Source organism: Meles meles, chromosome 3 (assembly GCF_922984935.1).
Source record: "Meles meles chromosome 3, mMelMel3.1 paternal haplotype, whole genome shotgun sequence".
In the NCBI taxonomy this organism is placed as follows: domain Eukaryota; kingdom Metazoa; phylum Chordata; class Mammalia; order Carnivora; family Mustelidae; genus Meles; species Meles meles.
The window spans coordinates 160,902,149-160,926,272 of NC_060068.1; positions in this window are offsets into that span (position 1 = coordinate 160,902,149).

Consider the following 24,124-nt stretch of genomic DNA (forward strand, 5'->3'; position numbering starts at 1 on the left):
TAAACTCTTATCAGATCTTTAACTGTAAGCATCTTTAAACCTTTTCACAGACTTATTGTTTTACTTTGATGCTTTTACAAAGTTATTTTTGCAAAAGTGATTCATCTTCAAAGAAATTCATGTAAAAAATCTTAAAGTTATCAGAAACCTGTATTCAATAAGACCATAAAACTGAACTGGGTAGGAATTTCTTGAAACAGTGAAGAAACTAGAATAAAACAGAAGTATTAATTATTGTGACTACATGAACTGAGAAATAGGATTATAATTTTTATGACTTTTTTGAAACATTGCTCATTCTATGACGATTTGCTTTCTAAAATTTAAGGAAGCCTTTTTTCTTAAGCTTCCTATGGCTTATAGCAATTTGGTAAATCATACATTTATAAACCAAGAGGAAAACATTTACTTTTCCTCCCAGTCTGATTCCTCCAGAATTCAGAAACTCAAGAGAATTCTTTCCATTGCAAAATGATTATTTACCTAAGTTTAACAAGAATCTGTTCGTGTTACAGGACACAATTGGAAACATTGACTATATTACCAAGGCTTTGATTAGAATGTCATAGTTGAGAGAGATATGCATACATTTAGATGTGACGGGACAGTTCTAAGGAACTAAGGTTGACTTTATGGAGCCAATGAAGCTTTGTTATCAGTAAAGCAGTCTTGAAAAGAGCTTTTAGGGTCAATCACTATTCTTACTTTACTTTTGTTAATCAGACCAAGTTTAATGCAAATATTATTTTAATGTGATTATCTTTGATAAAAATGGAGCCAACTATAGAGAGAATTAAATGTTTGCATCTTTGTAAATATTAGATTTTAATCCTATTAATTAGACATGGCAATCCTATTGCCATGTCTAATAGGTTTTGCTACATACCTATAAATTGGACTGGATTTTCAAACCTATTATTATTATTATTTTTTTCAAATACCTGGCTACAGTTCTCTGAACTAACACCTGGCTACAGTTCTCTGAACTAACATTTCCAATTTTCTCCCTTCCTTCTTTGGACTCACTAAGAACAAAGACTGCCCTTAGATCTCCTTAGAAGTAAATATATCAGATAGTCTTCACTACCCAAATTGTAGCCAAACTTCAGGAACTTGAACCTTAATGCAGTCTTTCTTTGATTTATTTGATTTTGATTGATTTGTGTCTTGGAGACCATGGCTCTGAAGTTCACTCCATACGTTAAAAATATTTACTTATAAAACTTAACAGTAGTCTCCCTATCGTGCTACATTCTCTCAAAAGTTTTAAATGCATGTTTGCAGCTGCCAATTACCAAGCAAATGATCTCCCTAAAGTTGAAATGTTAAAAAAGGTATGAAGAAAATGACTGAATTAAAATGTGTAGATCTGAAGTTGTGCCATGTGAATATCACAGAAATTAAGCAAAACAAAACATCATGACCTGTGAATACCACACAGAAGATCAACGAAAATATGCAAGAAATTCAGAGAAGTAGCTGGGAGTAGTATTAATGCTTCAAATTTTGTTCTTCTCTTTCAACCTGAGAGTTTACTCAAAAGAATGAAATTAAAACAAGAAAAGGATTTTCTTTTCTTGGTAGGAAGCTCACAATGGAGTTACTTGTGCTAGACATAAGCAAATCAGGACCTAATACCTAACCTAATTGCAATTTCAATTTCAATCTCTCCCAGGAATGTAATCTTAAAGCAATAAATCTGAAAATTTCTGGTCAGTACTAGTGAGTAGTACACCTGATAGGCCCTTTCCATCCCCCAAAGATGAGATAATTCACTCTTTTTTTTGTTCCTATCCCCTTATGCCTATGAACATCTCCTATTTTGTTCAACTCTTTGGAGACCATTTCCACTGCTAGGTAGAATGTTGTTGGTTTCATGAGTCATTGGATAAAGCCACCAGACTTTAAATTTACCCAGTTGAATTTTGGTTTTTAAATACATTTTATCCAAATATTTCTCAAAAAATCAGTTATTCTCATTTTATCCCTAAAACAGAGAGGAAGTAGTAAAAATATGGTAGAAATGGATACAAACTCTACAATCCAGTTTTCCTTCTGTCACCATGGAAAACTATTAAAACCTCACTCGTTTTTGTTTTTGTTTTTTATATTTAAAATGTGGCTAGTAATATCAGCACATAGTTTACCTGGTAGTATTAAACATTAAATGAGATGAAAGGCATATTTTAAATACATTTGAAATGGTAAATGAAACAAAAATAGAAGATAAATTGGAAAGAGTTTTGGGTATTTTTTGTACTTTGTGGGTGGCAACATTTCCCACTTTATTTCTTGAATACTTTAGAGTTAAATAGTATATTCTAAAAATAATTTCCCTTTGTCTAATATGCCCTATGTCTACTGAAGAATTTTCTGAAACTGCTTTGTTTCATACAAATATGGTATTTCCACATTCAGAATCAGATTATTCCAGGTGTGTAACTACTCCATAAAACATTAACTACAAAGATTATTCCAGCAGCTTCTCAAAGCACAATTTAAACTACTGAACCTAAAAATGTACACATATATCAGACAAGTCAATTTTAGCAGAAGGAGTCAACAGGATTAAGTGCCATATTTACATATTTTTGAATTCTGGCAACTTTAGTATTATGCCACTACCTTTTATATGATATTGTAGTGTTTGCTCCCTCAGGAGGCAGGAGGGAAGCTGACACTACCCATGGTCGGTCTAATATACTTTGCTTTATGTAGTCAGATTGTTCTTTTTAGTTGACACAAGTTATACAACTCTAAATTATCCCTGTAATGTTCAAGCCTGAATGAGTGTAATGAAAATGAGTAATTTATGCTTTTTTTCTAAGACATTGTCTTTTTTATTATTGCATTTACCTTTCACCTTATTTCTATTTGTTTCCTGATGCAGGCATAAATAGGCATAAGTGTGCATAAATATGTAGTTTTGTCTCATATATCTAATGGTATAAAGCAGTATTTGTTTAGCAGGTAGGGAGGGGGAGAGGGAGAGAGAGAATCTTAAGCAGGCTCCATGCTACCTGGGCTACACAGGGCTCAATCTCACGACCCTGAGATTACAACCTGAGCCTAAACTGAGTAGGAACTTAACCAAATGAGCCACCCAGGCACCACATAAAGTAGTAAAGATTCATCTTGCTGGTACTTATTGTGGAAATATCTGATAAAATTTTTTCTCCATTTGGTTGTACTTTTTATACATTGTAGAAAAATTAATGTCCGTTTCCTGTTTTAAGGGTAAATGGCTTTGTCCCAGGTAGAATACCAAATTGTAAATGGGATTAATTCTTTAATTTCTCTTCCTTCAGTTACATTGTTAGTGTATAGATATGAAACTGATTTCTGTGCATTGATTTTGTATCCTGCCACATTGCTGAATTGCTGTATGAGTCTAACAATTTTGGGGTGGAGTCTTTTGGGTTTTCCACATGAAGTATCATGTCATCTGCGAAGAGTGAGGATTTGACTTCTTTGCCCATTTGGATGCATTTTATTTCTTTTTATTGTCTGATTGCTGAGGCTAGGACTTCTAGTACTATGTTGACTAATAGTGGTGACAGTGGGCATCCCTGTCATGTTCCTGACCTTGAAGGAAAAAGCTTTCAGTTTTTCCCTGTTGAGAATGATATTCATTGTGCGCTTTTCATATATGGCTTTTATGATAGAGATATGTTCCCTCTCTCCCTGTATTTGAAGAGTTTCAATCAAGAAGGATGCTGTATTTTGTCAAATGATTCTTCTGCATCAATTGAGAGAATCATATGATTCTTGTCTAAGTGAAATAAGTCATTCAAAGAAAGACAATAATCCTATCATTTCACTCAAATGTGGAATATAAGAAATAGCACAGAGGATCATAGAAGGGAGGGATAAGTGAATGGAAATAAATCAGAGAGAGAAAAAAAACCATGACAGACTCTTGACTCTGGGAAACCAACTGAGTGTATAGAAGGGGAAGTGGGTGGGGGGGTGGGGTAACTGGGTGATGGCATTAAGGAGAACATGTGATATAATTAGCATTGGGTGTTATACACAACTAATGAATCAATGAATACTACAACAAAAACTAATGATGTACTTCTACATATTGGCTAACTGAACTTAAATAAATAAATTTTTTAAAAAAGAATACCAAATAGTAGGAAAAAAAAATATTTGAGTATCCCTTAATCCTCATCTGAATAATATAGTCTCCCACCATTCAACCTTTTCTCCCAGGCAAAACAATTTGGTTTTTATCCTCTCCAGAGTACAATATTTCAGTCTTCTCTTAAGTAAGGGAGCTATAATCTCCTGCCTGCATGGAGTGGGAAGAAGATACTTAGGTATAATTTCTTCTCAATTAGACTTTGAACCGGTCCACCTGCTTTAAAGGTCACCTTCCTTCACCTTTTAGCATTTACTGCCACTAATTACTATGGCTTCTAGAAGCTCTATAGGGATATATTGACTTCATTCTTAACTTTCCCCACTGCTAAATTAAGATTCTGTCTTCTCAAACTTACTGCATTTATCCAGATGACAAATGTTATCTCTTTAATTCTTTTAAAACACACTTATGATACCTGTATGTATGCATGCATGTAATTTTTCTATCATCCTAGGACCTCATGATCTTGGGGATTACTTTGAAGTTTTAAAGCCAATAGCTCCAGTTCTCTTTGTGCATTTGACTGCTTACTGTCACTTACCATGAATGTTTTAATTTCTGATCTTGAGCTTTTGAGCTCATCTTAACCTGGCCTCTTTTGATTTTCCCCCACTTATAAATCCTGCATGGACTAATATATCTCTCTAGAGCAATTTTTTATTTCATTTCTAGACCACCCAAGGTTTGTACCACACCAGGATCATTTTTTAATTGCTACCTTCTCAGCTTGTGACATCCCCATATTATAACCATAGTGTAAATTTATGTTCAAACACGTCAAAGTTGCAAGGCTATTCTTTTGATTTCTTGTGAGAATTTTTGCTCCACACACAGAGCCATGGAAAAGGCAACCATAGTTTTCTCTGGTGACAGATTTAGTTAGTTTCCTTATCATTGACACTAAGGGTCTTTGATGTACCTACTATATAGGAATTTTGTAGGCTTGTAAGTGCAGTACTCTAATCATTACTATTGCAGTAAATTCATAGAACTATTGCTGTATCATCTTATTTACTTTGGTGTTGAGTTCTCAGGGCATTCTTTATCTTGGCATCTGGAATTTCCTCTTCCTTTTTTGCAATTTATTGCACAATTTTTAAAATAATAATATTTCATGTAGAAAATCTAGTTTTTATTTTCTAGGAGAAATAAGCAGTTGCAATTTCATTACTCAAGTCCACCATACATTGTAAGTGGTGTTATAAAGAAACCACCATCATTTAGCTTAAGAAGCCTATTTCTTAATAGTGATATAAATGCATCAAAGTCATGGACTTAGTAAATAGGACCAAAGTGTATGTGCATGTGTTTCTTTGTTCAGTATCTTTCATGAAAATCTCAAAGCTCTCTATGCCACTATCTGTTATGTGCCAATTTTTTAGAACTTTGCTGACATTGGTTACTGGTTTGCTGGACTAAGCAAGTATTTTTTCAGTTCTCAAAGTATATCCTTTTCTGCTTATTTCAAATCATCTCATCTGTGTTCCAGGTAGAAATTTTCGAATGCGTCTTAGGTTTTATCTCTTTGCTTGATGTTGTACGACCAGTTTATCCTTCAGTAAATTCTCTGTAATAAGCCAGGAAACAGTTGCTGGGTTTTCCACTTTCATGCATCTCCTAAGGAATTCAGTATTAGTGGTCTGGTTGATTTGTGAGTCTGTCTTTTCTGTTGATGGTGAGGATGGCTCATAGTGACACTTTGAAACTACTCAAGAAGCTGAATGTGACACCCATGGCAAGTCTGTGTTCACAGCAGGAGATATTTTATACTCAGCTTTGCTCTATTGACCTTTTCCTCAATTTGTCCTTTCATGTCAAAAGCTGTGATTCAGAAATAGATGCTGGATTTCTCTCTTTTTCAAGTATCTCCCACTTGCCAAATAATATGCCACAGTGAGGGTTGCCTAAGAAACTTGTGTGATTTAATGACATTTCTGATTCATGATGGAAATCATTATATTGTCAAGAGTTTTCTTACAGGTGTGTGTCATAAAACCCATCAATTTATCAATTATGTCTAGTAAGTGTGGGTATGCATATCTCCTTAGGAAATTATAGTCTGTGTGTGTGTGTGTGTGTGTGTGTGTGTGTATGTGTGTGTGTGTTTACTTCTTTGGTGAATACATTTAGTTTCATGGCTTTAAGTACCTATATGCTGAGATTTTAAAATTTGTATCTCAAGCCTCATTCCCTCTCCTAAACACAAGTCACACAAATCCAACTATCTATTCAATATTTGCACCTAACTGTTTAATCAATATGTGATAGAAAGCTCAAATTATCCACTTTCAAAATATACTGGCTTTATGATTTTTTTTTTCTTTTCCATACCAGCGTTCTCCATTCCAGATGACTCTATCACTTCTAAAGTTCAGGTGAAAAATACTGAAATTTTCCTTAACTCTTTTCCTTCTCATATAGTCCCTTATTCTCCCTTATTCAGTCATGAACTCTTGGTTTTCTTTAAAATATGTCTAAAATCTAAAGCTTCTCACCACCACTACTAACACAAGATAATATGTCTTGCCTGAATAAACATACTAGCTCCCTATATTCTTGCTTTTAATTGTCCATCCTTTCTTCCTAATATTAGTATCTATTAATATTCTAGTCAGAGTAAACTTTCAAGAAGTCAGATTATATCACTACTCAGCTCAAAAAAAATCTGCGGCTTCTCGTAGTATAAAATAATAGCTAAGAACTATCCTATGTGTTGGCAGTATTATCATAACAATTTGACAAATGGAGTAACTGAAGCACAGAGGCTCATTTTCTTAATCCATATTATCCGGCTAACAGTGATTATATAAGTTTTGAGCCCAAGAGGTCTTTTTCCAGGGTCTGTGTTTTAACTATGACAACATATTGTCTCTTAGTAGTAAGGTACCTAGAAACACTGAAAGTTTTGCACCCATTCTCTTCCTCACTTTTCACAGACTTCTTTCTTCATATCTCCTTTCACTATCCTTTTTGTTCAGTCAAACTGAACTTGTTGATATTCCCTAAAATATTCCTCTTCACTGGGTCTTCCCTTCTCATAGAAATCTCCACCAGAAATTTATTTGGTTCACATTTTCATTGCATGCATTCAAATATTATCTTCTCACTCAGACCTAGCCTAATTTCTCCACCAAAAATTTCAGCATCCCCTCCCCCAGCCATACACTGCAGTAGATCCACTCAATGTTTGTCCATAAACCTATCATACTTTAACACACCATTAAATTTACTTGCTAATTAATTGCACTTAATTTATTTTGTTGTCATATAAAACAAACAGAGAGGAAAATAAAATTGGTATTTTAGGAAATAAGTAACAGGAGTTAAATTTCATATATCCTACTCAAACATTAATTTATGCATAGTGTTTTCCCGAGTTTGTTGTGAAATATTTATTAACAATTTGTGATAAGTGAAAATGCACTTGAATTGGTAGTGCAAAGTTATAGACAGACTGAGTTAAGTATTTCTGATTTTCTAAGGGTGACTTTAGAGACAAAATAAACTAAATATAATGAGCATTAGCAATTGACATTCTATGGTCATTGTCAGCATCACTGTTATTTCCTCCTTTAAGCAAGTTGTATCATATATAACTCCCTTTATAAACACATATAAAAGCACTTTGAAAATAAGCTATTTATTGGGTACTTTCTAAATCTAAATATGTTAACATAGGAGCATATTTAATTATTGCAAATGTTTATAGGTTCTATTATATCTAATATTTTATAGAGTTCAGTTTATAGAGTTTAAATGTCTCACTCAAATTTATCCACATATCTAGAATATAAGTTCAACATTTCTTCCAATAGAGACTGGGGTCATCATCTACTGATATCCCCAAATTTCTTCCCTTACTTAGTATTGAAAAATTAAAATTCATGTATACATATCAGTTGACCTAAGTATACTTTTTGCTATGCTAATGTCACTTCACAATGCCCAGTTTTATTAGGAAATTAAATATCTTTTTAAATGTTTCAAAATTCTACCATAGTCTAATATAAGTATTGCTTTTTCTATTGATTTAACTTCTTCCCAGGAAATCTGTTTTCATGTACACAGATATAACTTATAAAGGGAAGATCAAATGTAAGCGACTATGTTGGCAAGTATACATAAAAATTACAAAAATGTAATTAATTCATTCATATTCTTACTTTTATTCTACTTATGCTCTGAAATTCTTTTAAGGTTGACTTCTCTCCAGGTCTGTATTTTATGATCTCTGATTTTCAAGGATGTTCTTTGTCAAACCGTTAAAGTAGATTGAACTTTGTAAATAGAACAGCTTCTGGCTTCCATAGCATTTCTTGACTGTTACTATAAATTAATTTATAATGGAGATATTAACCAAATATTCATTAGGAATATATATACATTATTATAAAAGAATATCTTTCCTTTGTATAACCTACTAAGATACTTCACAAGTGATTTTATAACTTCTGTGTCATTTTTGAAATAAAATTTGAAGAAAACAAATATAGACTTGAGATTTGAGATTAACAGATTTCAAATACTTTTTAAGCTTCTTTGCTTTAATTGGACATATTTGATTACAGGTGGAAATGAAGTTATCAGAAAAGGGTGTTGTACTACAAAAAATGTGCTTATAGTTTAGCTCATGTTAATATGTATCTTGCTAAATATAAATGGGTAAAATATTGAAATCATTTTTAAACTCACTTCCCAAATAAATACAAAAAGAAGTTGAATATCTTCTTAAAGCACAATTTATGCTATGTGAAATAAGTCAAGCAGAGAGAGTCAATTATCATATGATTTCACTTACTTGTGGAGCATAAGGAACAACATGGAGGACTTTGGGAGATGCGGAGGAGAAGTGAGTTGGGAGAAATCAGAGGGGGAGACAAACCATGAAAGGCTGTGGACTCTGAGAAACAAACTGAGGGTTTAGGAGGGGAGGGGTTGGGGTTTGGGTGAGTCTGGTGGTAGGTATTAAGGAGGGCATATATTGCACAGAGCACTGGGTGAGGTGCATAAGCAATGAATTTTGGAACACACACACACACACAATAAAAATAAAAATAAAAAGCACAATTTGAGAAAAACAACTGGGCTACAACATGATGGGTAATTCTATAGGGGATTAAATTAAATCAATATAAAACAAAGAGTCATGGTTCTTCAAAAATACAAATTATTGTTTTTAATTGTGAAAAACAAGGCTATAGGAAAGTTCTAATACTGAATTAGCAATATAACTCGCTAACTTCAACTGACCTGTTATTTTCTTATCTGTAATATGAAGACAAAAACAGCTACTTGGCCTTCCTCACAAAGATTGTATAATATAAAAGAATTGACAAATGTGAAACTATAAATTATATATGGAGAAATCCGACCTCCTTAGCTTACTTATGTTGCCTGTTTTGCTCTAGCTTATACCTATATTACCTCCTCTCCTCTAAACACATGAAACAATGTACACTTCGGAATTTTATTATATTATGTACTACAGCCACAACCAATGTTAATCTTTCACATAGCCTCACCTGTGCTCTTAGTTCCCTCCTGAAAGTCTTAATTTGTATCAATCAGTACAGAGAGAAGGAAAACAACTTTTGAACACTTCAAGTATGTATGTATTTTGTCACAAATTTGTTTGCAAGGCCTAAAGTTGCAAAAAAGAAAGAAAAAAAAAAGAGGTTCCACAAACATGGAAGATATTTATCCTACCCAGAGGCCACAACTCTATATTTGCAGCTATACACCTGGAAAATCCCAGTACCATTGTTATTAGTGATATTGAAACTAACAGTTTCTTGGAGGTTCCCCAAATCTATTGTTCTACCACAGCCAGTGCAAGAAATGACATTTTCTCTTTCATATTCCCTTCCAATTTCCCATGAGCCATTCCCAGTTACAGAAACTAAAGTAGAAATCAGCTTGTAAGGGAGTCTAGGAAATACAGTCGCTAGATTCCCAGCTCCCTGTGAAATGTGGAGAACACAGCTGGGTGAGAATGGACCTTGGAGCGGATAGTACATGTTAGAACGCCTGTATCCAGGTTGTTGGGGCCGTTGTAAGAAAGTACCACAGACTGCGTTGTAAGAAAGTACCACAGACTGCGTGGTTGAAACAACAGAAATTTATTTTCTGGCAATGTAACAACCAGGAGTTCAAAAGCAAGATGTTTTCAGGATTAGTTTTTTGTTTGTTTGTTTGTTTGTTTGTTCCCCTTGCCACCCCCATCCCCAGGGTGTGAGGGAAGGATCCCTTCCGGATATCTGTCCTTGATTTTTAGATGATGTCTTCTCCATGTGTATCCTCACATTATCCTTTCACCTGTATGTATCCGTGTCCTCCTTTTCCCTTCTTAAGGAACACCAGTCATATTAGATTAAGAGTCATCCTAATGACTTCATTTTAATTTAAACCTATAAATTTAATTTAAGCCTATTTCAAAGAGGGTCACATTCTGAGATACTGGGAATTAGGACATGAGCATATGAATTTTCAGGAGACAAAACTGAGCCCAATAAGAGTGTCCCAATGTGGCAGGTACGTAAATCATTTGTAGTTCACATGAGAGTTTATTGATCTCTATTTGCATGTCTCTTTTCCCCTCCTCTAAGAGAAAGCTTGTTTTACCTCTCTTTTAACTTCATCCAGTAGTCAGGTGCTTGGGATATCAGAGTTTCAATATATGCTAGTCAGTCAGTTGTTAAAGACTGATTGAGCTAAACATTTAATGTTACATTAAAGAATTCAAAAACTAGAAGTCAGTTTGCATTAACTTTGCATTCCTGTCTGACTACTCCATTCACTTGCTCAATATAAATCTATTAATATCTTGTATCTCAGACACTTATTTACAGAGGCACTGAACAGTTACAAATTAAAGAGAGATTGAAGTAAATATGCTACTCTTTCAAAAAGCTTATATTCAACAGGAAAACAGAGCGAAATTAAAAATCTGCTCCCAGCTTAGTAATTGTTCTTAGATAAATCTAATGTTTTGGGATTGAAGGTAGACTGATCAGAGAGCTGACATTTCTATGATATTCACTTCTACTCCCACATATCAATCATGTTTATCCTACCACAAACACTCTCCACATTACTTTCAACCTATGTATTATATCCATTAATATTTAACTTATTCTTGCCTTCTTTTTAAAACACTAATACACAGTAAGTCAGTCTCCTCCCATATTGCCTGGAAGTTTTGATATTTCTCCCCACTCCTACCCTCTCTTTTATCCTCTCCTTTTCATCTTCCTTTCTCATGTTGTTTTAACAAATTCCTAACAATCATAGTCAGTTTTGCTATATTGTGACATGTGAGTTGAAAAAAAAAATCAATGTGCTATCCAAAAATCATGCCATAAATACCACAAGATTTTAGGGGAAAAGTGGAACCTAAATTTATGTCTGATTACTATAATCAGAATTTTGCAATTTTTTTCCTTTATGCCTTGTAATAGGACTTACATATATATATATATATATATATATATACATATCTTAATGTCAATTAACTCATGAGTCCTTGATGATTTTTTCTTCTATTAATCAATTTTTCAATATGAATGTTGAGTTTATAATAATATATTCATTAAATAACTCACTAAATTATGTTCTAATTAATGAAATGTTCCTTTCGTAAAGATTTGAGGAAAAAATATTTCTGGTTGTAATTTTTTTTCCTATCAGAATATAAGCCACCTAAAGAAAACAAGGCTCATTTGTTTTACCTATGTATCATTATCTTGCATATACACATTGGTTATATCTGAAAGCAACTCAAAGTGTGAATAAATTGAGAGAAAACAGATTGTGTTTTTTAAGAGGATTGGCATTGGTGTCAGAAACCTGCTTCTGATTCCTTACCTATTAAAAAAAAAATCAGACAATTGCTCATTTGGGCCTTGATTCTCATGTTTGTTAAATGAGGATAAAAATCTTACCAACTTCATAGTCTTGTAGAAAAAATTACTATAAAACATGTAGTGTAGTGTCATTGCTGTCAAAACCATCACAGTCAAAATCATTATCATCATTATTGTTATATTTACATAGTCAGAATTCACCTAAAATTTTTAAGGACACAGAAATTTGTAAAGACACAGAAAAATGCCATGCTTTCCAATACTTTTGTGAATCACTGGAATGGGTAGCCAAAAGTCAGATAGTCCATTTACTTTATGCCAACAGTAATAGGAAATGTTCAAAGATATGTGATGAACAGTTCCAGACTACATGTAAAAATAATTAAATGATTAAATTGTTTCTAAAGAAAAGTCTGGGAAATTAAAGGACATGAAGCCATGAATAAAAACTAGAAAAGGTGCCCATTAAATGTAAACATAGTAATATATTGCCTCTCAGGTACAGAGATAGAGACAGATAACCAATAGCACAGCTAAATATAAACCCAAATATTTACTGTTTAATATAATATAATATTAAATTAATTATAACAAATATTTAAATAATGAAACAGTGAAGTCTATCATAAAGAAATATTTAACTTAATTATTGAAAACTTTGGGATGTCAATCATTGAATAATGTCTTGTGCTATGTAGTTATATTGGTAGGAAAATATGTTTTTCATGATTTTATTATTTTTTTTAGATTTTGAGTTATTTCAGAGCCAAATAAGATATGTTACATACATCCTTATTACTCTTTTAAGTTTGGGCTTAAAAATTATAATTCTCTAGTTTTAGAATAAAGTCAATATATAACAAAGATGCCCTTTGGTAAAACAAAAGGACTTTTCTAAGTCCTAAGGGAGTATATATTTCTAGATCCTCTGGATATTTCTTCTCAAAAGCTTAACCCACACATGGTTGCCAGTGGTATAAAAATTATCATAAATCTATGTCAAGTGAGGTTTTTATAAATTTCAATACACAAATTAGTGTTGAATTGCTGGCAAGCACATGATACCTATGAGATATAAGCTAGCCTCTCCTTTTTTTTAAAAAGAAGTGCTTGAATATCTAATTATGCTCTTTAAAATTAGATGAATCAATCTATCCCAGGCAATATAACTCAAAAGGCTTAGTAGCTTTTTATACTACTAGCTTCTTAAAAATGTTAATGTAAAATAGCATAATTCTTTCAAACTGAGCTTTTCTTACTTTTACCAGCATGATACATAAAATAACTGTGTTAAATAAATTTAAGAAATAAATGACATTTTCAATCCAGGAAAAAAGAAATGTATTGGTTTAAATATTAAAACCACATTTACAAAAACCATTAGGACAAATAAATTGTACACTCACTTGAAGTAATGTGAGGGATTAAGTAAAAACCTTAAATATGTTATTAAGGAAGAAACTAACATTTTAACACTAAAAAATAGTTTGCTTATTCATGTTTTGTTCTGGGTTATTCTGACATTAAATATATATTTACATATGTATGTATATATAATGTACATGAATATATTTGCACATGCATATTTACACAGACATACACACAAACATACATATTTTATATATATATACATACATATGTATTTGACTCTAGCATAAAATCTATGAATTAACATGGAAATATTAAAAAGAATGATTACTTTTTATCAGTTAAAATAAAAGAATAAGAGAAATGATAGTTTTTCTTCACATGAAAATTACATAACATGGTAGTATTTCATTAAAAAATTCCTTACCATCAAGTTGCTTATAGATTTGTTATTAGTTTCAATAAAAACAATAAAATGTTAATATGCATCAGGTGTTATTTACTTAAGTAACTTGTCAACTGTCAAAATTCTGCTATGCTAATTTTTAGGAAAATTACTAATATTTATGTTGAGAATAATGACTGCATCTCACTTTATAAAGTATAAAATACTGTGAAGATAACTTTTATTATCATTTCATTTGTCTACATTTTTGAATTAAATTTGTCTACTTCTAATCATGATGAATCAATAAGGACAAGAATTCAACTTATGTCCTAAAAATAACTAAGATGAAGACCAAAAACCAAACAAAGTAACTTGGCAAGAGATTAACTAATGTTTCAGGAATTAATCACTAGGAAGTGCTAGTCTTTGATTAAAGATATGAAGAAAATAAATGAAATATTCTTGATATTGACTCAGATGTTCTGCCTACATGCTTCCTTTAAATTGTAGAATCAGATATGGGAAACAAAACAGAGTCCAAGAGCCTGGCTGAGAAGAGATAGTAGAATTTGGAAATGTGGGGAGACTAATATGGCTGAAATTTAAAAAGCTAAGTTTTGGAAAGGCAGGAACCATAAAGAAAAATAAATCCAGAAATATGCATAGTGTGTCAACTCATATTTTCTGAGTATGAAATTATGCAAGTGTAGAGAGTAATTCTAAGGCCGGGGTGAGGGAAGGGAATAGGAAATTGTAAACTTGAAAACATCCACCAAAACCACTGAACAGGAAGATATTTGATCTATATACAGGTAAATAAATACAGTTGACCCTTGAAAAACACAAGTTTGAACTGCATGAGTCCACTTATAGAAGGATATTTTTACAGTACAATACTGTAAATATATTTTCTCTTCCTTATGATTTTAATAACATTTTCTTTTTTCTAGTTGAATTTTTTATAGGAATACATTATACAATACATATAACATACTAAATATATATGTTAATCAACTGTTTAAGTTATTCTTAAGGCTTCCAATTAGGAAACCTTCTAACTTAACTACTTCCAGTAGGCTGTTAGTAGTTAAGTTTGAGGGAAGACAAAAGTTTTATATAGATATTCAACTGTGTGGGCATTGGCACCTCTAACCCTCATATTGTTCAATGGTCAACTGTAGTCTTTTGTAACCACCTGAATCATTAGTGGTGATACCAAAAGTCTCACTTCCTTGTAATAAGGCTGAAGTATCCCTGGAATAAAAGTTCCAGTTTATTTTCCCTGCAAAAGCTAGTATTTCGCTGACTCACAAATGGCTTAATATTTGCCAGCCAAAACAAACCCAAAACATCTTAAAGAAAGAAAACAAAATCTAGTCACTCAATAAGAAAATACAATAATGAGCATCCAACCAAAATATGACAAGTGGCATAAACTTTCCAGAACATTAGTCTATAAACTTGGAGGCATAGCAAGATAATTTAAATTCTATGAGCCAACCAATTCTGATCAATTCGTTGACTCTCCTGCCCATTATGGAAACATCTTATAAATGACATTTAATATATGTCAGTTAACCACAGTTACCAAGGATACAATCATCTCGATTTAGTTCAGTGAGCTCAGTTTCATGGCACCACTTCCAATGACATTCACTACTTGCAGATAATAGTTGCCATATTGTTGTTTGAGAATATTAACCTTACTTTACTTAACCTAACCTTACTTACAGCCACTTCTTACTTCTTTAAGATTTATTTTTTTCTCATTTTTCTAAATTCATAAAAAGTCAATTAACAATTTCAATCTTACCTCTTTTCTAAAATACATTTTTAAGACAAAGTCTATGGAAGAAGTATAGGAATAGGTCTTAAAGGATATGTCTCAGGATTTAAGGTATATAATGTTGGACCAGCTTGAATGCTTAATTTGCATATCAGGAGAGATTCCGATTTCTACCTGTAAACTCAATTTTCTGGGAATGACTAGTATTTTGATTTGTTGATATAACCATAAACTCAAAGGTATTTAACAAAATAAAGTTGAAACTCCTGAATTTTTTTGGTATTCTGTACAAAAAGGACGGAGAGAGAGAGGGAGAGAGAGAGAGAGAGAAAGATTGATGAAAACTTTACAGCGGATCTATAAGACTTGCTTATTCTTTCTACCAGTGTTCTCTGGAAGGACCAAAAAGGTATTCCCTTTGGCTATTACAATTTTGATGTGTCTGGCTGATCAAGCTCTAAACAATGGATGTAGATAGGCAGCCTGCAAAGGTCATACTTATTTTGCATATGCAGGAAATATCTATAGCTATTGAACACCATGTGGCTAGAATCACCATAATGATTGCAACTAGAGCTCCCGATTCCCAGACTTGAGGCATTAGAGTCAAAAACCTTTAAATAAAGTTGAGGTCATTTCCTCTTGTGGGAGTATACTGCTACATAACCAAATGTCACCCTATAATTTTCCTTTTACTAAATCTTAGGACTTCTGGTTGTAGGTGGCAAGATGGATGAACCCTGAGGACATTATGGTAAATCAAATTAGCCAGTTGCAGAAAAATATATTGCATGATTCATTTATATTAGGTATCTAAAGTAGACAGAGTCTTGGAAGAGAGAAGAGGGGTTGCTGTGAACTGAGAGGAGGTAAAAAAAAAATAGGGACTTAACTACTATTCAACAAGTCTAAAGTTTCAGTTATGCAAGGTAAATTCTAGAAGTCTACTGTACAACTTTGTGCCTCATAGTTGTTACTGTATTATGTACTTAATTTTTTATATTATAATAGATCTCATGTCAGATGTCCTTACCACAATTTAAAAAACAAGGGGTGGGGTGAAGAGTAATTGTACATTGGCAAAGGGGAGATAGACTTTTCATGAAGTCCTAGCTTCAAACTGAAACTAAAATCTGGAGGACAATGCTATTATATTCTACCATCCAGAGAAGAAGTTTATGAAAACCAGGCAAGCAATAGAGCTTTGATTTGGGTTAATTTTACAGTCAGTTCAGGTCTTCCCTAAACCTCTCTGTGATTATATCCCCAGTTAAAGAATGTATAGTTACAATAGACATTACTGGAAGAAAATCCAGCTTGGTTTTCATGACTCATGGAATAAGGGCTTATACTGTAGGAAAGGCCAAATGGAATCCATTAATACTGCCTCTATCTTCAAAAGCAGTCAGTTAAAAGCAATACCATATTTATAGAGGGACTCTAGAGAACAATGCCACCATGAAGGACTTGAAATATGCAAGGATAAGGAGTTCTACAACAGTCATATTCAGTTTGCCTATTTAGTCTATACATAAAATATATGGGCCCTGATGAATGATAGTGGCTTTCATTAAACTTAATGAGGTTTATCATTTATCTAATGTTGCATGACAAGCCACCTCAAAACTTATAATTATTTTATACCAACAGATATGGATCATTAAATGTTTTGTCCAGTGAGCACTTTTAAAACATCTAAACATCTAAGAGCGTCTATCATTGAGTACACACTCAAAATATACTTTGAATTAACTATCATTTGTCAATAATGAACTATTTCCAAATGTTTGAACTGGTCAAAAATTTTCACACATCTCTGCTCTTGATGATATTTTTCTCCTTAAATGCATGCATTTAATAAAATAATAACCATTTTCTAAACTTAAAATATCTAAACTATCAGAGCCCTAGAGTATTGAGAAACAAAAGCACTTTTTTAAAAATGTCAGCCATTAGATCATTAATCTTAAGAGATTCACCCCCCCCCACTTATGATCCTTTGTTCTTGAACCTCGATATTTTGTTAATGGGAGAAAAAATATTATATTTCTTGTTGATTCAGAGCATATACATATATCTGGGTTTGTATTTCAACTTATAAGATATTCTCACCATGTTGTCAAAGCAATGGAGTATTTAATTTACCTCTTTACAGATCTTTTATCAGGGAAAGTTTGTATAGGATTCTAGGATATATTTAATACTAGTGGCACTTAAAATGTTTAAACATGGCAGAATTAGGGCACACATGAAATGTATACCTTAGTTAATATTAAGTGTCTACTTTAGTGAGAGAAAATAATACCTCCTTTCAGAATGGCATAATGCAATATTGTCAATTTTGCTACCAGGTAAATGGCTGGCCTTTCCAAAGTACAATAAAATATAGAAACCAAGGAATGGCCTGCTGGAAAATGAATTCATTATCAATGAAATTAAATCATGTTAAAATGGACTTACACCCATGTATATAGTATTTAGTATTCATTTTTTTAAAAAAATTATTTGTCAGAGAGAGAAAGCAAGAGCAAATAGGGGGAGCAGCAGGCATAGGGAGGAGTGGGCTCCCTGCTGAACAAGAGACTGGATATGGACTCTATACCAGGACCCTGAGATCATGACCTGAGCTGAAGGCAGAAGCTTAACAGACTGAGCCATCCAGGCATCCCTTTAGTATTCATTTTTACCATCGTGTCTCTTTGCTCATCATCCCACTGGATAAGGTGAGCTAAAACTTGGCTAAAATTTTACTAACATTCAGAGAGTAAATTTTCCAACTATCTTATTTAACCTATCTTCAACACAAAACCTTATTCTGATATTCCCTCAATTTTAAACTCTGTTTAAAATTATTTAATTTTAATTTAATTATTAATTTAATTTAATTATTAATTAAAAAACCCCTGTAACAGGACAAGACTTCAGTCAATTTCTATGAATTTACTTGTTTGTTATATCATGTAAGTTCCCATTCTAAGAGTATAAGATGTGCTGCTTAAAGATATGTCCATCTACTGGGTGTATTTTAGCATCTTTGTGCTCTAGAGATTCTAGTGCAACTGGGACATAAATTTGTAGCAGGCTACCTGTCCGATGACACTGAATCCTTTGTTTACCAAACTTTTTTCCTAAACTTTAGTCAGCCAGTAAAAAATAACTCCTATTACAACAAATATGTAGGATTGTTCAGGCAGCAGAGATGACAATGGGAAGATAAAGAATCTGCTTAGTCAGCATGAATATGACTCAGGATATGTTTGAACCCAATCTCTTTTGCACACTTTTAATTGGCATTGTAATTAAACCTACCTAATTCAATGGTTAGGTGGGTCAGGCTAAGTTTGGAGTCAGCACCTTGGATTTTATGTTCAGTTGGGCTTCATATTTCATCAAGGCCAGTAGAAACATCAAGGGGAGATTTATTGACCAAAACTGGTAAAGATTTACTCACAACTGTATGGATTTTCATGAGTCTTATGCTACATCAGAATTTTCCTTAGACACCAAGTGAATTTAGTTTTTGTAACTGGAGTGTCCATATAGCCAAATGCTTCCAACACTATGTAAAAAACCTGGAAACTCCTCTTATACTCTGAATGCATTCAGAGCTGGAAACTTTTGCAGTTACTCAGTATATATATTCAAGTAGCATATCTAAATAGAATTTTTTTTCAAAAATTAGTATTCCCACAAGAACTTAGTGCTCTAAGTGTCAGAAGGAAGTGCCAGAAGGAACAGAGTATAACATTCTGTCCTTTAATTAAGAGATAGCATTTTTAGCTTATCTACATCACTATATGCATAAGAAATGTAAAAATTGGCAAACAATTGAAGTATCCCTTTAGTATCTTTTTGACACTTAATCATAGTCATAAATGTCTTAGAAGGTTCAGATACTTGCTCCTCAGGTTGTAAGAGGGATGATGTCATGAACATGTTGAACAGCATAATATCATGAGTAGTTATGACCTTAGAAACTAAATTTTGGGAAAAAATGGAGTGCTATTGCATTACATAAGAGCAAAGTATGTACAGATATTCCTCAAATTATGATGGTATTACATCCCAACAAACCCATTGTGTTGAAAATATCTTGTTGAAAATTAATTTAATACAACTAAACTAACATCATAATTTAGCTTAGGCAAACTTAAACATGCTCAGAACACTTATATTGGATCTACCATGGTGTTTCATGATACATCTTGTAAACCTAGAATTTTGACGTCATATAAACCAAGGCTGCAACTAAATTGGCCCTTTAGTACTTGTGGTTTTAGGGACTCCATGACCAGTCAAGAGCTACAAAACATTTTTGGATCAGACTAATACAACCATCTTGACTCAACTGAAAATCTTTGGTATCAATGTTTACTTTATTTCCAGGAGTTAATTCTTACTATTGGATGCATGCCAGTATGAGATCCTTCTATTTTCAGAAATAAGGTAATTTTCACTTCAGTATTTCATCATTGTTAAATTTAGGCATTTTATTTACCAGCTCAGCAAATAAAAAAAAATTTTAAGTAACTTTGTTAAAGGAACATATGATAAAAACTTAAGCCTGATATTAATTCTCCTTCAAATATCTTTTAAATTTATTCCAATTTTTATTTCACACTTTTTGGATCTGTTAATAATGTGAACTACATGAGGATTACTTCATGGTAAGCAAGGTTTTCATTCCTGGTGTAAATGCCATGCAAACATATCACATTTTTATATATTATTAAATATATTATTTTTATACATTTTATTTCATTGTTTGCAAGAGATATTATTTTATAATTTTCTTATAATTCTCAGGTTTTGATAGTAGGGTATGCTTCGATCAAATATGAGTTGGGAGAGTTTCCCATTTTTAGCTCTCTGTAAAAATGTTTGTAGGATGGGTTCCTATTTCGGCCCTTCTATACATGGATTTTTAAGAAAAACATTTTTTCAGTCTTAAGCTTCCAAATTTTTCATGAATCTATTACACAACTGTTACATGAAACACAGGACTAAGAGAAAAAAAATGAGGAAAGGGTGAGGCAGGATGTTTGATCTAAGCCATGAATATGGACATAAAGGACCATGGAGTAATAAGCAGATTGATATCTTGGCTGCTCAGAAATTTAATTTGTTAATAACAGTTTCATGTCAAGTCAAGAAATTTTAAATGATTAACATATTTTAAAACCACATAAAAAGGGATTTGAACTTAAGAAGTACTTATGGTGTGAAATAAAAAGTCCCACACCTATATGGAGATAAATGGAACATAATGGATCTTTCTAAGTGGAAATAATAATCAGCAAAAATTTTTGTATTTGTGTATATGAATTTGTACTCAAATATGTATTGAGAGAGTACAAATATATGAATACTATATTTCATATCTGAAAGTTGCTATGAGATTGAATCCTTTTTTTAAATTATTTTATTTTATTTTAACTTTTTTTTAAATAAACATATAATGTATTTTTATACCCAGGGGTCCAGGTCTGTGAATCGCCAGGTTTACACACTTCACAGCACTCACCATAGCACATACCCTCCCCAATGTCCATAAGCCCACACTCCCCTCTCCCAAATGCCCTCCACCCAGCAACCCTCAGTTTGTTTTGTGAGATTAAGAGTCACTTATGGTTTGTCTCCCTCCCAATCCCATCTTGTTTCATTTATTCTTCACCTATGCCCCTAACCCCCATGTTGCACCTCCACTTCCTCATATCAGGGAGATCATATGATAGTTGTCGTTCTCTGATTGACTTATTTCACTAAGCATGATACCCTCTAGTTCCATCCACGTCATCGCAAATGGCAAGATTTCATTTCGTTTGATGGCTGCATAGTATGCCATTGTGTATATATACCACATCTTCTTTATATACTCATCTGTTGATGGACAGATAGGTTCCTTCCATAGTTTGGCTATTGTAGACATTGCTGCCATAAACATTCGGGTACACGTGCCCCTTCAGATCACTACGTTTGTATCTTTAGGGTAAATACCCAGTAGTACAATTGCTGGGTCATAGCGTAGTTCTATTTTCAACATTTTGAGGAAACTCTATGCTGTTTTCCAGACCAGAATGCATTCCCACCAACAGTGTAGAAGGGTTCCCCTTTCTCCACATCCTCACCAGCATCTGTCATTTCCTGACTTCTTAATTTTAGCCATTCTGACTGGTGTGAGGTGATATCTCATTGTAGTTTTGATTTGTATTTCCCTGATGCCGAGGGATGTGGAGCACTTTTTCATATGTCTGTTGGCCATCTGGATGTCTTCTTTGCAGAAATGTCTGTTCATGTCCTCTGCCCATTTCTTGATTGGATTGTTTGTTCTTTGGGTGTTGAGTTTACTAAGTTCTTTATAGATTTTGGACATTAGCCCTTTATCTGATATGTCATTTGCAAATATCTTCTCCCATTCTGTCAGTTGTCTTTTGGTTTTGTTAACTGTTTCCTTTGCTGTGCAAAAGCTTTTGATCTTGATGACGTCACAACAGTTCATTTTTGCCCTTACTTCCCTTGCCTTTGGCGATATTCCTAAGAAGAAGTTGCTGCAGCTGAGGTTGAAGAGGTTGCTGCCTGCATTCTCCTCAAGGATTTTGGTGGATTCCTTACTACCATTGAGGTTCTTCATCCATTTTGAGTCTATTTTTGTGTATGGTGTAAGGAAGTGGTCCAATTTCATTTTTCTGCATGTGGCTGTCCAATTTTCCCAGCACCATTTATTGAAGAGGCTGTCTTTTTTCCATTGGACATCCTTTCCTGCTTTGTCGAAGATTAGTTGACCATAGAGTTGAGGGTCAATTTCTGGGCTCTCTATTCTGTTCCACTGATCTATGTGCCTGTTTTTGTGCCAGTACCATGCTGTCTTGATGATGACAGCTTTGTAATAGAGCTCGAAGTCCAGAATTGTGATGCCACCAGCTTTGGCTTTCTTTTTCAATATTCCTTTGGCTATTCGAGGTCTTTTCTGGTTCCATATAAATTTTAGGATTATAATGGGCACCTGGGTGGCTCAGTGGGTTAAAGCCTCTGCCTTCGGCTCAGGTCATGATCCCAGGGTCCTGGGATCGAGCCCCATATCGGGCTCTCTGCTCAGCAGGGAGCCTGCTTCCTTCCCCTCTCTCTCTGCCTGCCTCTCTGCCTACTTGTGATCTCTCTCTGTCAAATAAATAAATAAAATTTTTAAAAAAAAATAAATAAATAAATAAATAAATTTTAGGATTATTTGTTCCATTTCCTTGAAAAAAATGGATGGTATTTTGATAGGGATTGCATTAAATGTGTAGATTGCTTTAGGTAGCATGGACATTTTCACAATATTTATTCTTCCAATGAAGGAGCATGGAACATTTTTCCATTTCTTTGTGTCTTCCTCAATTTCTTTCATGAGTATTTTATAATTTTCTGCGTATAGATTCTTAGCCTCTTTGATTAGGTTTATTCCTAGGTATCTTATAGTTTTGGGTGCAATTGTAAATGGGATTGACTCCTTAATTTCTCGTTCTTCTGTCTTGTTGCTGGTATACAGAAATGCAACTGATTTCTGTGCACTGATTTTATATCCTGACACTTTACTGAATTCTTGTACAAGGTCTAGCAGTTTTGGAGAGGAGTCTTTTGGGTTTTCCACATATAGTATCATATCATCTGCGAAGAGTGATAGTTTGACTTCTTCTTTGCCGATTTGGATGCCTTTAATTTCTTTCTGTTGTCTGATTTCTGAGGTGAGGACTTCTGGTACTATGTTGAATAGCAGTGGTGATAATGGTCATCCCTGCCATGTACCTGACCTGAGCAGAAAAGCTTTCAATTATTCTCCATTGAGAATGATATTTGCGGTGGGTTTTTCATAGATGGCTTTGATAGTATTGAGGTATGTGCCCTCTCTCCCTACACTTTGAAGAGTTTTGATCACGAAGAGATGCTGTACTTTGCAAATGCTTTTTCAGCATCTATTGAGAGTATCATATGGTTCTTGTTCTTTCATTTATTAATGTATTGTATCACATTGATTGATTTGCGGATGTCGAACCAAACTTGCAGCCCTGGAATAAATCCCACTTGTTCGTGGTGAATAATCCTTTTAATGTACTGTTGAATCCTATTGGCTAGTATTTTAGTGAGAATTTTTGCATCTGTGTTCATCAAGGATATTGGTCTGTAGTTCTCTTTTATGGTGGGATCCCTGTCTGGTTTTGGGATCAAGGTGATTCTGGCCTCATAAAATGAGTTTGGAAGTTTTCCTTCCATTTCTATTTTTTGGAACAGTTTCAGGAGAATAGGAATTAGTTCTTCTTTAAATGTTTGGTAGAATTCCCCTGGGAAGCCATCTGGCCCTGGGCTTTTGTTTGTTTGGAGATTTTTGATGACTGTTTCAATGTCCTTACTGGTTATGGGTCTGTTCAGGTTTTCTATTTCTTCCTGGTTCAGTTGTGGTAGTTTATATGTCTCTAGGAATGCATCGATTTCTTCCAGATTGTCAAATTTGTTGGCGTAGAGTTGCTCATAGTATGTTCTTATAATTGTCTGTATTTCCTTGGTGTTAGTTGTGATCCCTCCTCTTTCATTCA